This window comes from Tursiops truncatus, chromosome 15 (assembly GCF_011762595.2).
Source record: "Tursiops truncatus isolate mTurTru1 chromosome 15, mTurTru1.mat.Y, whole genome shotgun sequence".
NCBI lineage: Eukaryota > Metazoa > Chordata > Mammalia > Artiodactyla > Delphinidae > Tursiops > Tursiops truncatus.
The window spans coordinates 83,580,482-83,597,311 of NC_047048.1; the positions used below are offsets into that span (position 1 = coordinate 83,580,482).

At 41.0% G+C, this 16,830-nt stretch overlaps 1 long non-coding RNA gene across 1 annotated transcript in view; it reads left to right on the forward strand.

Moving 5' to 3' along the window:
• LOC141276623 (uncharacterized) overlaps positions 1-3,344 on the forward strand; it is a 119,234-nt gene extending 115,890 nt beyond the window's left edge. The window contains exon 3 of the long non-coding RNA XR_012326521.1: positions 3,326-3,344. This is a non-coding gene — a long non-coding RNA (uncharacterized lncRNA). The remainder of the gene's footprint in view (positions 1-3,325) is intronic.
• Positions 3,345-16,830: the final 13,486 nt, after the last annotated feature.

Below are 16,830 nucleotides of genomic sequence, written 5' to 3' on the forward strand. Positions count from 1 at the left end.
CATCAGAAGTGTACAAATTAATTTTGATTTTCTGAAGTGGAATTACTTTTGTAAGTACTAGACTGTGTAATCACTTTGGGCATTGTTACTTGTGCAATCAATTATACTTAAATGCACTTATCTGTTTTCAAACATGATTTTCAGAGGTCACCTATTGGTGCTTTTTGCTATTATAATAGGAATTTGCTATAGTTCATATTGTACTTGCAGGAACCAAGGCATGGTTAACGTAGTGATGAGATGAATAGAAATATAATAGTAAAAATTGTCTTAGTAAGAGACCAACCCAACCCACAGAAGACTTTGGGGCTTAGTTTTGATTTAATTCTGGCTGGGGGACTACCTAGTGACTACAAAATGTTTTTGCAGTGGAAAAATAAAAGTGGTAGTTCATATCTATTTTAGAATGTGGATGTTGAAAACTTGGTTTCTGATAGCTGACTTTCCAACTTGCTAGCCGTGTACCATTGAGTACATTCCTGCACACCTGTTTACTGTTTACTCACCTATAACACGAAGGGGATGGAGCATCTACTCCCATGAAGCTCTGGGCCTGCTTCCATCATTTCATCTTTACTACACAGCCTGGTGCAGAGTAGATGTGAAATTAATAGTTATTGAAGAAGTAAATGAGTAAGCATTGATGACAATTCAGTGATAAAACGTAGAACATGATGATTAGCTGTTAGCTAGTATTGTTAATCATCATGATCAATATAGTATTAATAATGATCATTTCAATCTTAGAAAAACCTATTTTTCCATTTATTTTGACCAGGAAATGGAACCAAACTAAATATAGCCATGGAAAGATTCTACACGTCACTAATAATTACATAAATGCAAGATAAAGCATCAATTGAATACCTTTATTGCTTACCAAACTAAATATAGCCATGGAAAGATTCTACACGTCACTAATAATTACATAAATGCAAGATAAAGCATCAATTGAATACCTTTATTGCTTACAAAATGAGATCAATAACATTCAGAGATGGTGGAGTGGTGGAGACACGGGTGCTTTCATATACTGTTGACAGGACTATAAATTGGCTCAACCTTCCTGAAGAGTGATTTGGCTAAATATATCACAATTAAAATGTACACATGTACTTTTGGCATCTAAGTTACAGAAATAACGTTTAAGTAGGCAAAGATACATACACGAATGATTTTTTTGTAGTATTAAATGCATAAAATGGATACACCATGAATGTCCATCAATAAGGTATAGCTGAACAAGTTATGATTTGCCCAAGAACAAAATTCTATATATACACGTTAAGAAGAAGAATCTTTGTGAATTGGCATGTACATTTTTCTAAATTACTGTGCTAAGCGATACAAGCAAGTTGCAATCCAACATGTATCATAAGCTTATATATATTTTTAAAGAATGGACTAGATTGCATAAAACCTCAGAAGAAACTAGAAGGCGAGTTATGATCATGCGTAAAGAATTACTGTCTTTTGGGGAATGGATTGCATGTGTGTGGCCTTGACTTTTATTTATTATTTCACATATTTTAAGTAGTGGTATTATGTGTGGTTTTAATTAATTTGGCATTGGTAAGAAATTTAAATAAATGCATCACATTTATTTAAAAATAGATTTAAGCCTATGAGAACACTCTTCGTAAGTAACCAACTGAATCAATAAAAGAAGGATAACCAGACCCATCTGAATCATCCCCCTGCCTGGTCCATTTGGGCTGTGTTCCCAGGCTTATGCCTTAATTGGCTCCCAGCTGGAATTGATTAGCAAGTGTTCCAGTATAAATGGACGCCTCATGAAAAGGGGTTGGTAGATCCCTATAATTTGTACAAAGAATCATTTACTTAAACTTCAACATTCTCAGGACCTTCCAGTAATATAACTCCGAAAGTAGGACTACTGTCAATACTTTCCAGAAATATGGATAAACTCTCAAAATTATGTCTTTGTCCTCAAAATGATTTCCTTAGCTGTTAGCTAAATTCCTGCCAAAACGTCATTATACGAAAATGGTGAGGTCCTGCCTCCATGGAAATGGAAATAACAACTCCAGCTCTTTGTGAACAGGAACCAAAGTGGTGGTTTCTTGTCTTTGTTAGAATCCATTCCATTTGAGGTCCATGAATGGAGTGTCCGCCTCACTTTTAACATGTTGATTTTTAAGAAAGAATCACATTTTAAAACATTGTATTAGTAAGTAAAGTCATAATTACAAGAAAAATGATGAAATAAATAAAATAAGAAAATAACATAAAATGAAAAAGTAAGACCTATTTAAAAAAAAAATCTCCTGCTCTAAATAAAATAAAACCTTGCATTGACCTGAGAACTTGGCTAATGAGGCATTTGCCAAGTTGTTTAGTTTTTATGGCTTGCCAAGTGTGTAATTACTTTGCTTGGCACTTTTAGAAAATGTTATTATGAACCCTTCTTCCAAAGAAAATTATGCAACATAATTATTAACTCTAAAATTACACACACATTTATCTGCTAGTATTCGCTTTCACGCTTCAGCTGTCACTTAAACTTCACCCGCTTGAATCACGCACCTGTTCACAATGATGTTTTCAATGTGTTTCTACTAATTTCCCATTATATGGTAGAAAGCCAAACACTGGGAAAAGGAAAGTAACAAAAACTGGGCTTTAATAGAAAATCACTTCCTGTAACATCTGAGACCCTGATAGCCTTCACGCGGAAAGAGGACCATTGAATCCTTGTCGTCGTGATCGTGTCTGTTGTACATTTTCACCTATTTTGAATATTTCAACCAGAAACAACAGCACTTCTGACTCACACACAAAGGCAGGCTGGATCATGTCAGGGTTAGATTCTATTCTTGCTTTCTCTTGAATGTTGCCTCTGAAAAGAAAGAAAAGAATGCCTTTTTTAATGGACAGAAGTGAAAATGTCCAAGGACAAAGTTTTGTGAATAAAACTTTCATTTCAAGGTGGTCTTCACCCAGATTTCATCTTTGAATTTCCTTTATGTGAGACATCTGCTGTCTGCTAACCAGAAGCTCCCCAAGGGCAGGGCTAGATATCATAACTGCCCAACCTCAGCACCTGCTCAAGCTCGGGGGTCCCCCCGATGCTCAGGAATTATTTATTAATAGGCTGTTTTGCTTTTGCTTCAGTTCATCAGTGATCAGAACATGAGAACTATGATGGATTGAATTGTGTTCCCCACTAAATTATATGTTGACATCCTAACCCCCAGGACCTCAGAATGTGACTATATTTGGAGATGGGACATTTAAAGAGGTGTTTAAGTTAAATGAGGTCATGTGGATGGGCGCTCATCCAATGTGGCTGGTGTCTTTATAGGAAGAGATTAGACACAGACACATGCTCAGAGGGAAGACATGGGGAGAAGAGACAGCCATCTAAAGGACGAGGAGAGAGGCCTTAGAAGGAACCAGTGCTGTCAACACCACTATCTTGAACTTACAGACTCCAGAAAGGTGAGAAAATAAATTTCTTCTGTTTAAGCCCCCCTGCCCCAGTCTGTGGTCCACTGTTATGGCAGCCCTAGCAAATGCTTAGTAGAGAACTCTTTGTGAGTAGCTATGGAATAACTTGAGCTAATTCCATTGAAGCTTCATTTTGAATTTCAAGACAGAAGAGAAATGGATTCAACAGTGGCAGTGTGGTGGGATCTGTCCGTAGGGAACTGCCGCCCCCCCCCACCCCCCGCCAGAAGCCCTGGGGAGCCAGGAGTCCATGGTTCACTGGGTGACCATGTCCAGGGAGACGGGAAAGTGCAGAGTCAATATATCTGGACGATCGTGGCTTTCTTTGTAAGAGATTGTGCCAGCATTTTCCTGGACAGCAGTGGACAGCTTTACTGTCATATTTTAATCCATTTGCAGCACACAGACTTCCCAAATTGTCAGGTTAAAGATCCACTGTAAATTGCTGGAAATGTCATAGTTACGGTGCAGAGGGGAATTCTGAAAATGCACTAACCTATGCACATGGACACTGGCTTCCCAAGACCTGAGGGGCAGCTGTCATCTTCTTGTAAAGTTATCAAGCTCCAGACGTTGGGTTGGTTGCCCTCTTCTTGTAGAAATGTGATAGTGGATCAAACTCCAGCTCATCTTCGTGGGTGCCCCAAGTCAAATGAAGGTCTGATGCTGAATACATTGCTGCTTGCAGGGAAACAGCTTTTATTGAAGCTTTACGTGTTGAACTAGGATGTATATCACTCAAATAATTTTTTAAAAACCTGTGTTTAGAATTCTTGAGACACAGTGCTGGATTATTTCCACTTTTACTGGTCCTACCCTTCCAAAATTGATTGCTTCTTTTGCTTCTGGTTTAGCAATAGAGATTAATATTTATTTCTCTGGGGAGAGAAAAAGGACACAAATAAGAAAGCTCTGGGCACCTTTTTTTCCCCTATGAGCCCTGATAGTTTAATCAATATAGACCCACGTGACCATACTCTCTGGTATGTTATCAGGTATTAGTTTGCTTTTTGCTGGACGCCTCCTTAGATGATCCAAGAGAAATCACATGCAAATCTGCATGTTGCATTCTTAGAAAACATTTTTAGGTCCCATTTTAAGGAAAGAGTGAGACATATTTTCACTTTTACACCTTCTGTTCCCAAATGAAAACATTGACTTGAAAGCCAGGCTTGCAAACAGCTTCCCACTTAAACAATAAAAATGCACTGAAATCTTTCCAGTGATACCGAAGTTATGTGTAAGATGCAGAATTCAGGTGTCTATAAGCATATGGAATATATGGAAATTCACCAAGTGAAACCAATGAAGCATATTAGTTTTCAATTCAAAATGACATATTACAGAAAACTACCAACAGTTTCTGCTGGAATGTTCACTTAGCCCTCATGGAAATACCAAATTAAGCAGCAAAGAGATGGTTCTGCTTATTATGTATTGGATATAAGAAAAGAATACAGCCATCTGAGTTGTATTCACAGGGAGACCCCCACCTTTTTGCAGGAAGAAGTGACTCTCCAAATTGAAGGCAAAGTTTATTATCACAGAGTTATTTGGTTCATGTGAAAAATGGAGAATTCAAATAGGGACTCCTAGACCATTAACAACACAGATCCCACAGTGATTACAACTGTAAACCTGGAATGTGCATTTCCCTTTGCCAAATGTATTAATTTTTTTCCTAGTGATTAACAGGAGGAAAAAGGTAAAGTCAGGCACATATTAATTTCCAAATTCAAATAAAGTGGTGTGACACGATACCCGGCCAGCCTCACTTTAATTTCCACTTGGTAAAAGGACATCCTCTTAGATTTGTATCTTACTGTTCTTTTCTATTGTGTCTCAGAAGCTTTGCCATGTGGAGAAAAAATCGTGCCGCTCACCAGATAGACTTGCTCTAATATAATCTCAGCCCTCATCCCTGGAAACGCCTTGCATTAATGCTTCGTAAAGCTCCTCAGTTTTTACTAAGTCAAACCAGGAGCAGAAAGATACGCTGTTCCCTTGAGTCCATATGTATTTACCTTAAAGCCTACTGTCTACGATGGACAATGCATATGTTATGTAATGTGCTTGTGACTCTAGGAAAGCTTCTTTGTTTAATCAGCGTAATAGCCCGCAAAGTTTATCTGAACAATAAATGGTGTTTTAGGTGCACGAGGAGCATTTGAAGCTACTCTTTCAGAAAAGCCACACTTGCTGAAAGTTTTCTGGTTTCCTGAATCGTGTTGAGATCACAGCGTTTTCAGGTAAGACGCCCAAACTTGGTTTTTACTGGAACTCTTACTTTGGAAGGCACAATTCTAAGCATCGCAAATTTGGTGGTAAATTGACGTTTAGACATGGCCACAGTGACTTTTCACGCCATCACAGAGGAGTGTGAGAATATGAGAACCTCTCATGGAAGTGGAGTGAGTGCTTGGGCTTGAAAGCGCTATTTGAACCCAGAGATGGAGAGAAAGTGCTCCAGGGCGGGGCGGAGGGGGCGGGCATGGGTGTGCTATGCTGGGCATCTTGACGTCTGAACTCAGCGTCAGAGGGTCCCTCACCGTGTCCTCCTGGAGGAGACTCCCCATGACATCATCTCTGGACCCAGTGAGCGAGGACCTGTGGGTCATTCGACCTCCAGTGTGGTCCCTTGCTGCCCATTTACGTCTTTGCGCCTCACACCTTCATAGCGTCCTCGGGGGCACCAAGCGAGACCTTCTCAGGTGGCAGGTCAGCCGTGCGCTCACACGAGACCACGAAGTGTGAGTAAAGCGCAGCTTTAAGTTTGCACTGAAGGTATTGAACCTTGCTTATCAGCATATTCCTCCCCACCCCCACCCCCTGCTCAGCCGGAAACAGACCTTCCAGTGAACACTCCCTTGCTTTCCCTGGTCTGACTAGTTGCCCTCGGCTCAGATCACCCCTTCCATGTGATATCCAGTTTTTCAGGTTCAGCTCCTTCCCTCTTCATCTCCCCAGATGGAGATGGTGCCGCGGGGGGAGCTGCTGACGGCAGTGTGTAGAGGGGGCTTCTGAGCGGCGTGTGGACCCTGGACCACCTCTCGGGTCTTGGTTGGCTTCCGTGGAGGTGCTGCCCCTGGTGCCTGGCCAGGCCACTGTCCAGCTCCTACTGGCCTGTGATCCAGCTCGGGTCTCACTGGCCCTTTTGGGTATGGCTCATATTCCATCCTTGGCCGAATGGTTCCCCTTGTACCTCTCTGTCATATCATCACTTCTGAACACCTCCTGGGACCCATGGAGACCCCAGGGGGGCCTCATCCTGCCACCCTGAAGGCGTGCCCTGGAAGTGCTGTCCTCCTAGGCGGCCAAGGGGGAGCCAGATTCCCCACACGAGGCAACCTGCTTTGGTGAAACAGCTCTTGGATTCGTATTCCTGATTGCCTGTATTGGAGTCTGGGCCACCTAGGACCTGTGCGAACTTGGCCCAGTTATCTACATTTCTAATGCTTCAGATTCCTCATCTGCAAATTGCGGATGATGAAAATAGTAGCCTCTACCTCTTGTGGTAATACTCTTGCAGTATTTAGAGCAGAGAATACCATGTCGTTAAGCCTCAGTAATGACTGCCGTTACTGCTAGAACAACCTGAGTCCACGACGGTAGACGAGGTGGAGGGAGAGAGTCAGTGCTTTATTGCCGGGCCAAGGTGATGCTGAGGACACTTCAGGAATGCACCTCTATGGCTACATAACGCATGGCTGCTTTCTGTGTACCATGTATCAGAGTGGCTTGAGAATGGCTCTAATTTAGCCCAGTTTAACAGACAAACCAGATCAGAGAAATTATGTTACCTGCTCTAGGTAAAGAAATCTCTTTTTTTTTTTTACATCTTTATTGGAGTATAATTCCTTTACAATGGTGTGTTAGTTTCTGCTTTATAACAAAGTGAACCAGTTATACATACACATACGTCCCCATATCTCTTCCCCCTTGCGTCTCCCTCCCTCCCACTCTCCCTATCTGACCCTTCCAGGCGGTCACAAAGCACCGAACTGATCTCCCTGTGCTATGTGGCTGCTTCCCACAAGCTATCTATTTTACCTTTGGTAGTGTATATATGTCCATGCCACTCTCTCACTTTGTCCCAGCTTACCCTTCCCCCTCCCCGTATCCTCAAGTCCATTCTCTATTAGGTCTGTGTCTTTATTCCCGTCTTGCCCCTAGGTTCTTCATGACCATTTTTTTTTTTTTTAGATTCCATATATATATGTGTTAGCATACGGTATTTGTTTTCCTCTTTCTGACTTATATCACTCTGTATGACAGACTCTAGGTCCATCCACCTCACTACAGATAACTCAATTTCGTTTCTTTTATGGCTGAGTAATATTCCATTGTATATATGTGCCACATCTTCTTTATCCATTCATCTGTCGATGGACACTTAGGTTGCTTCCATGTCCTGGCTATTGTAAATAGAGCTGCAGTGAACATTGTGGTACATGACTCTCTTTGAATTATGGTTTTCTTAGGTCATATGGCCAGTAGTGGGATTACTGGGTCGTACGATAGTTCTATTTTTGATTTTTTAAGGAACCTCCATACTGTTCTCCATAGTGGCTGTATCAATTTACATTCCCACCAACAGTGCAGGAGGGTTCCCTTTTCTCTACACCCTCTCCAGCATTAATTGTTTGCAGATTTTCTGATGATGGCCATTCTGACTGGTGTGAGATGATATCTCATTGTAGTTTTGATTTGCATTTCTCTAATGATTAGTGATGTTGAGCATTCTTTTATGTGTTTGTTGGCAACCTGTATATCTTCTTTGGAGAAATGTCTATTTAGGTCTTCTGCCCATTTTTGGATTGGGTTGTTTGTTTTTTTGATATTGAGCTGCATGAGCTGCTTGTAAATTTTGGAGATTAATCCTTTGTCAGTTGCTTCATTTGCAAATATTTTCTCCCATTCTGAGGACTGTCTTTTCATCTTATTTATGGTTTCCTTTGCTGTGCAAAAGCTTTTAAGTTTCATTAGGTCCATTTGTTTATTTTTGTTTTTATTTCCATTTCTCTAGGAGGTGGGTCAAAAAGGATCTTGCTTTGATTTATATCATAAAGTGTTCTGCCTGTGTTTTCCACTAAGAGTTTTATAGTGTCTGGCCTTACATATAGGTCTTTAATCCATTTTGAGTTTACTTTTGTGTATGGTATTAGGAAGTGTTCTAATTTCATTCTTTGACATGTAGCTGTCCAGTTTTCCCAGCACCACTTATTGAAGAGGCTGTCTTTTCTCCCCTGTATATTCATGCCTTCTTTAACAAAGATAACGTGACCATATGTGCATGGTTTTATCTTTGGGCTTTTCTGTCCTGTTCCACTGATCTATATTTCTGTTTTTGTGCCAGTACCATACTGTCTTGATTACTGTAGCTTTGTAGTAGAGTCTGAAGTCAGGGAGCCTGATGCCTCCAGCTCCGTTTTTCTTTCTCAATATTGCTTTGGCTATTCGGGGTCTTTTGTGTTTCCATACAAATTGTGATTTTTTGTTCTAGTTCTGTGAAAAATGCCAGTGGTAGTTTGATAGGACTTGCATTGAATCTGTAGATTGCTTTGGGTAATATAGTCATTTTCACAATGTTGATTCTTCCAATCCAAGAACATGGTATATCTCTCCATCTATTTGTATCATCTTTAATTTCTTTCATCAGTGCCCTATAATTTTCTGCATACAGGTCTTTTGTCTCCTTAGGTAGGTTTATTCCTGGATATTTTATTCTTTTTGTTGCAATGGTAAATGGGAGTGTTTTCTTAATTTCACTTTCATATTTTTCTTTAATAGTGTATAGGAATGCAAGAGATTTCTGTGCATTAATTTTGTATCCTGCTACTTTACCATATTCATTGATTACCTCTAGTAGTTTTCTGGTGGCATCTTTAGGATTCTTTATGAATAGTATCGTGTCATCTGCAAACACTGACAGTTTTACTTCTTCTTTTCCAATTTGGATTCCTTTTATTTCTTTTTCTTCTCTGATTGCTGTGGCTAAAACTTCCAAAACTATGTTGAATAATAGTAGTGAGAGTGGGCAACCTTGTCTTGTTCCTGATCTTAGTGGAAATGGTTTCAGTTTTTCACCATTGAGGATGACGTTGGCTGTGCGTTTGTCATACATGGCTTTTATTATGTTGAGGAAAGTTCCCTCTATGCCTACTTTCTGGAGGGTTTTTATCATAAATGGGTGTTGAATGTTGTCAAAAGCTTTGTCTGCATCTATTGAGATGATTGTTTGGTTTTTCTCCTTCAATTTGTTAATATGGTGTATCACATCAACTGATTTGCGTATATTGAAGAATGCTTGCATTCCTGGGATAAACCCCACGTGATCATGGTGTATGATCCTTTTAATGCGCTGTTGGATTCTGTTTGCTAGTAGTTTGTTGAGGATTTTTGCATCTATGTTCATCAGTGATATTGGCCAGTAATTTTCTTTCTTTCTGACATCTTTAGTTTTGGTATCAGGGTGATGGTGGACTCATAGAATGCGTTTGGGAGTGTTCCTCCCTCTGCTATATTTTGGAAGAGTTTGAGAAGGATAGGTCTTAGCTCTTCTCTAATTGTTTGATAGAATTCGCCTGTGAAGCCATCTGGTCCTGGGCTTTTGTTTGTTGGAAGATTTTTAATCACAGTTTCAACTTCAGTGCTTGTGATTGGTCTGTTCATATTTTGTATTCTCCTGGTTCAATCTCTGAAGGTTGTGCATTTCTAAGAATTTGTCCATTTCTTCCAGGTTGTCCATTTTATTGGCATAGCGTTGCTTGTAGTAATCTCTCGTGATCCTTTGTACTTCTGCAGTGTCAGTTATTACTTCTCTTTTTTCATTTCTAATTCTATTGATTTGAGTCTTCTCCCTTTTTTTCTTGATGAGTATGGCTAATGGTTTATCCATTTTGTTTATCTTCTTAAAGAACCAGCTTTTAGTTTTATTGATCTTTGCTATCGTTTCCTTCATTTCTTTTTCATTTTTTTCTGATCTGATCTTTATGATTTGTTTCCTTCTGCTGACTTTGGGGCTTTTTTGTTCTTCTTTCTCTAATTGCTTTAGGTTTAAGGTTAGGTTGTTTATTTGGGATGTTTCTTGTTTCTTAAGGTAGGATTGTATTGCTATAAACTTACCTCTTAGAACTGATTTTGCTACAATCCCATAGGTTTTGGGTCGTTTTGTTTTCATTGTCATTTGTCTCTAGGTATTTTTTGATTTCCTCTTTGATTTCTTCAGTGATCTCTTGGATATTAAGTAGTGTATTGTTTAGCTTCCATGTGTTTGTATTTTTTAGAGATTTTTTTCCTGTTATTGGTATCTAGTCTCATGGCGTTGTGGCCGGAAAAGATACTTGATACGATTTCAATTTTCTTACATTTACCAAGGCTTGATTTGTGACCCAAGATATGATCTATCCTGGAGAATGTTCCATGAGCACTTGAGAAGAATGTGTATTCTTTTGTTTTGGGATGGAATGTCCTATAAGTATCAATTAAGTCCATCTTGTTTAATGTATCATTTAAAGCTTGTGTTTCCTTATTTTTTTTCATTTTGGATGATCTGTCCATTGGTGAAAGTGGGGTGTTAAAGTCCCCTACTATGAATGTGTTACTGTCAATTTCCCCTTTTATGGCTGTTAGCATTTGCCTTAAGTATTGAGGTGCTCCTATGTTGGGTGCATAAATATTTACAATTGTTGTATCTTCTTGGATTGATCCCTTGATCATTATGTAGTGTCCTTCTTTGTCTATTGTAATAGTCTTTGTTTTAAAGTCTATTTTATGTGATATGAGAATTGCTACTCCAGCTTTCTTTTGGTTTCCATTTGCGTGGAATATCTTTTTCCATCCCCTCACTTTCAGTCTGTATGTGTCCCTAGGTCTGAAGTGGGTCTCTTGTTGACAGCATATATACGGGTCTTGTTTTTGTATCCATTCAGCCAGTCTATGTCTTTTGGTTGGAGCATTTAATCCATTTATATTTAAGGTAATTATCGATAAGTATGTTCCTATTACCATTTTCTTTATTGTTTTGGGTTTGTTATTGTAGGTCTTTTCCTTCTCTTGTGTTTCCTGCCTAGAGAAGTTCCTTTAGCATTTGTTGTAAAGCTGGTTTGGTGGTGCTGAATTCTCTTAGCTTTTGCTTGTCTGTAAAGGTTTTAATTTCTCCGTCAAATCTGAATGAGATCCTTGCTGGGTTGTGTAATCTTGGTTGTAGGCTTTTCTCCTTCGTCACTTTAGATATGTCCTGCCGCTCCCTTCTGCCTTGCCGAGTTTCTGCTGAAATATCAGCTGTTAACCTTATGGGGATTCCCTTGTGTGTTATTTGTTGTTTTTCCCTTGCTGCTTTTAATATGCTTTCTTTGTATTTAATTTTTGACAGTTTGATTAATATGTGTCTTGGCGTATTTCTCCTTGGATTTATGCTGTATGGGACTCTCTGTGCTTCCTGGACTTGATTAACTATTTCCTTTCCCATATTAGGGAAGTTTTCAACTATAATCTCTTCAAATATTTTCTCAGTCCCTTTCTTTTTCTCTTCTTCTTCTGGAACCCCTATAATTCGAATGTTGGTGCGTTTAATGTTGTCCCAGAGGTCTCTGAGACTGTCCTCAGTTCTTTTCATTCTTTTTTCTTTATTCTGCTCTGCAGTAGTTATTTCCACTATTTAATCTTCCAGGTCACTTAACTGTTCTTCTGCCTCAGTTATTCTACTATTGATCCCTTCTAGAGAATTTTTAGTTTCATTTATTGTGTTGTTCATCACTGTTTGTTTGCTCTTTAGTTCTTCTAGGTCCTTGTTAAACGTTTCTTGTATTTTCTCCATTCTATATCCAAGATTTTGGATCATCTTTACTATCATTATTCTGAATTCTTTTTCAGGTAGATTGCCTATTTCCTCTTCATTTGTTAGGTCTGGTGGGTTTTTACCTTGCTCCTTCATCTGCTGTTTGTTTTTCTGTCTTCTCATTTTGCTTATCTTACTGTGTTTAGGGTCTCCTTTTCACAGGCTGCAGGTTCCTAGTTCCCGTTGTTTTTGGTGTCTGTCCCCAGTGCGTAAGGTCGGTTCAGTGGGTTGTGTAGACTTCCTGGTGGAGGGGACTAGTGCCTGTGTTCTGGTGGATGAGGCTGGATCTTCTCTTTCTGGTGGGCAGGTCCACGTCTGGTGGTGTGTTTTGGGGTGTCTGTGGCCTTATTATGATTTTAGGCAGCCTCTGTGCTAATGGGTGGGATTGTGTTCCTGTCTTGCTAGTTGTTTGGCATAGAGTGTCCTGCACATTAGCTTGCTGGTCGTTGAGTGGAGCTGCGTCTTGGCGTTGAGATGGCGATATCTGGGAGATTTTCGCTGTTTGATATTATGTGGAGCTGGGAGGTCTCTTGTGGACCAGTGTCCTGAACTTGGCTCTCCCACCTCAGAGGCACAGCCCCGACGCCTGGCTGGAGCACCAAGAGCCTGTGCTCCACACGGTGAATGGCAGAGGTGCTGTTAATTTCCTGCATTGTTCACAAAGAGAGCAGCTTAAATCCTCAGCGGCAGTGGCAGTTGGCGACAGGGAACCTGAATTGCAGAGTGAACATCTGTCTGTGACCATCTGTCTGCAAGCATGCTGGGGGTCAGTGAAATATAGACCTGACCTGTTGTGTGGTAAAGGGGGCAGGAGGGGAATCTATCTTAATTTTAATTTGTAGTTTGACTTATTGTCTTCAAATTAAGGTGTAACTAATTCAATGCACATGTGTGTACTCAGATATTGAATATACACATATATAGATAGGCATTCAAATTGACTTTCTGCATTCATTATGCTGATGTGTTGAATATAGATGGGATTTAAAAAATAGCTGTATTTCCAGGAAATAATAAGGTAAAACCTGCCATGTTAAAAGGACAACATGATGTTGGCATCTGTATTACTTCTCTCTTGCCCCCAAACTTAGAAGTTTAAAACGGCAAACGTTTATTATCTCCCCTGGTTTCTGAAAGTCAGGAATCCAAGAGCAGTTTAGCTAGTGGATTCTGGCTAAGGGTCTCCCAGGAGGTTGCATCCCAGCTGTCAGTGGGGCTGCATCTGCCGAAGGCTTGAATATGGCTACAGAACCGGCCTCCAAGGTGGCGCCCTCACCTGGGTGTGGGTGGGAGGCCTGGGTTCCTCACCACCTGGGCTCTGCACAGGGCTGCCTGAGAGCCTCCTGGGATGGCAGCTGACGCCCCCTAGAGACTGATCGGTAAAATACACAGCAAGCAAGAAGCCACCGTTTATCACCTGGTCCCCACCATCACTTCTGTTTTATTCGTTAGAAGTGCATCAGTAAGTCCAGCCATTCTCAAAGGGAGGAGAATCAGGCTCCACCTTTTCAAGAGAGGATTATCAAAGGATCTGTGAATGTTTCAAAACCACCACCGCATCCATTCATACTGCTTTAAACCCTGGTACCCCACTGTGCACCAGGAGAGCCCTGTGCTTTGCCTGTGGCTTCTTCGGGGGTGCTCTGGTTGTCCTTCGGACGGCGTGCATCAGGCATGCACATTGTTGCCTGGAGTCACCACAGAAGGGGCACACAGCTGGTCAGCTGCTGGCACAGAGGCATCTGGCTTTCCCCCATCTAGGCAAGGACCCAAAAGCAACATATTTCTAGGTTGTAAGTGCTGCGAAGGTGATTTTGCTCCAAATGTGTACTCAGCACCTAAAACAGTTTTTAGCACATAGTAATTGCTCAGTAAATAATAGTCTATTGAATGAATGAATGAACAAATGAGTGCATGAATCAATGACCATGCCTATTGACATGCAAAGGACTGCATGTCAGTTTCAAAGAAGGAAGAGCCTCTGAAGGGGAAGGAAGGCTTAAGCACAAAAAATCCAAAACAGAGTGTGTGTGTGTGTGTTTTCAGACATTTATACAGATTATAGCTAAGAAAATAGGGAGAAGTCTATGCAGACATTGTCAGCTTCAGTCACATATCCCTGAACTTGTAGCTAAAAGATAATAAAATCCAGCATCTCTGTTAGCAGTCAGAGTTGTTAATTCACAGGTAGGCACTCTGGATGGATTCTGGATGAGAAGCTGCATTTTCAGGAGCACAGCAGGAAAATCATCACTTAGCGTAGCTGAGAATAGCTATCCGTGATTAGCATCCCTGTGTTTGATGTGGTAGCTTTTGTGCTACACGCAGCGTGGGGTGAAGTAGCCGACTCTCTAGACGAGTCTCAATGCACTGAAACAAGCGTGTATACGGGGCGCAGTGAGCACGGCCAGGCGTTGAGGGCAGATACAAGAGGCTTCTTCACCTGGGAAAGAAGAGGGCTGTGCTGCTGGCCAGGACTCCACACCCAGGTCAGAACGCGTCCAGCGGGGGATCGAATGGTCCTGGGAAGGAGAATGTGGACAGAGCACATTTCATACCCAGGCTTAGCCTCACGTCTGTGAACAGATGGACATTTAGATCATTTTTCTAGCCTGAGATGATTCCCTGCATGGAGCCAAGATGCGCAGTTGAAAAGTGAGAAGTGTAGCCTCTCAACGTGAAAATTGGCATCCGTGGACTGGAACTGTGGGTAATTGGTACTTGGCTGAGCGTTGACTTTCGGCTGGAGTGTTCAGTGCGTTACCACGAGGGTGTCTCGTGAGCCGGCCTTGCTCCAGGGTGTGTAGCCCTGGGAACTCAACACGTCAATCAAAGTCTCTGCCATCGCGGGGGTTTCTCTTAAAAGACACTGCGGTTGGTGCTGCAATTTCATCTAAAAATGAAGCAACAAGAATCTCTCTCTCCATGTGCACACCTCACATCTTTTGGAGTGTAAGTGGGTGGGCATGTGGATCTGTGTGTAGAATCCCAGCCTCTCAGAGCCGATAGTAACCTCTCTGTAGGATTAGGGACTTTGGACAGTCTGTTGACTCTTTCCTCAGAGCACAAATGTGGTAAATTATCCTCAGAGAAGACGGGCTGGGGTCCCCGGGGACGGATTATTAAAGAGGAGAGTAGGCATCCGTGACTCACTGGCAGTTGGGCGTTTGAATGGTTGCTAAGCTTTGCTCAGCGCTGATCGTTTATCAGAAAACAAACCCACATGGCTTCTTAAATTGCCTCGTAATCATCCATAAATGGTTTTTTAAATTATTCCATTTCATAAGCGCAGTCAACTTGGTTGCCTCTAAAAATACATGTACCACAGAAATTTATTTGGACAATTGACAGTTTCTCTCACGCTTGTTCCATTTTAATATTTACTGTGATCTGTAACCAGGTTATAAATAATTATATTCCCGGTAAATTTATTTGCCTCAGTGAAATACAGAATTTAGCTTAAATATCTGGAATCTGTGATTGCTTTTAGGATATAAATATTCTCTCTGCTGTGAAATAGGTGTGAATCATCAGGTACCAGTGGAAAACATTACACAGTCGTTATGCAGCCTCCAAAGGTGACTGATGACTGCTTATCACAGTTTCTTCAGAGAGGTATTAGGCATCAAATGATTCATCAGTCATATTTCAGGAATCTGGTTGACTAACAGGGGTGGAATTATCTGAGCATCCTTTCACACTTATATCGCTTCCAGTAAAAACCACTCCTGTCTCTTCTGCGTGCACTTAATGAAGTCTGCGATCTTGCTGGCCGACGACATTTGACGTGCTCAAATGAAAGCAAATAACAAAGATGCTAGATGACAGTCCATGTTCTTAATGAAAAGATTTATTGTTCAACGCTGTGCGTGGCATTTCTTCACTCTCTTAAAATAGTTTACAAATTTTGAGAGCATCAAACTTAAAATACCAAGTAGCTAAATTAACTCAGATAATTGAAGAACAGTATCCTTCGAGTTCTGGGTGTTTAATTTTTATTTTTGATCGTCACTGGATTTGAATTTTCTAAAGTTAAGCACTGTAGAGAAATCTATATCTGCAGGGCACGTTTAGCCTTCTAAGTAACTTCTTTAGAATGGCCCAAACTTGGTTGCCCTAAAAGTATCAGAAAAATTAATTATTAAGAACTCATCACTTAATATAAATAGTAAAGGAGTTTTGGAAGCTGCCTCTCTCCTTTTCTTCTCCTTCCATTTCTGTGGTCACTGACGTTCCCTCTGCTGGAAGCACTTTTCCCCACATAACCACCTAACGCACTCCCTCATCTTCCCCAAGTACTTGCAGAGATTTTCACCTTTCAGTGTGCTCTGCAGACACCATGCTATTTAAAATGGTAACACGCCCTCCCTACCCGCTCCCCAGCCCTCCTGCTTCCCCTTGCCCTGATTTATGTTTTTCATGGGCCTTATCACTTTCTGACATGTCGTGTTAGTGTTGACTGGCCGTCTTCTCCCACAGGCAGGGAAGCTCCACGTGGCTGTTTGTTTTGGTCACCACTG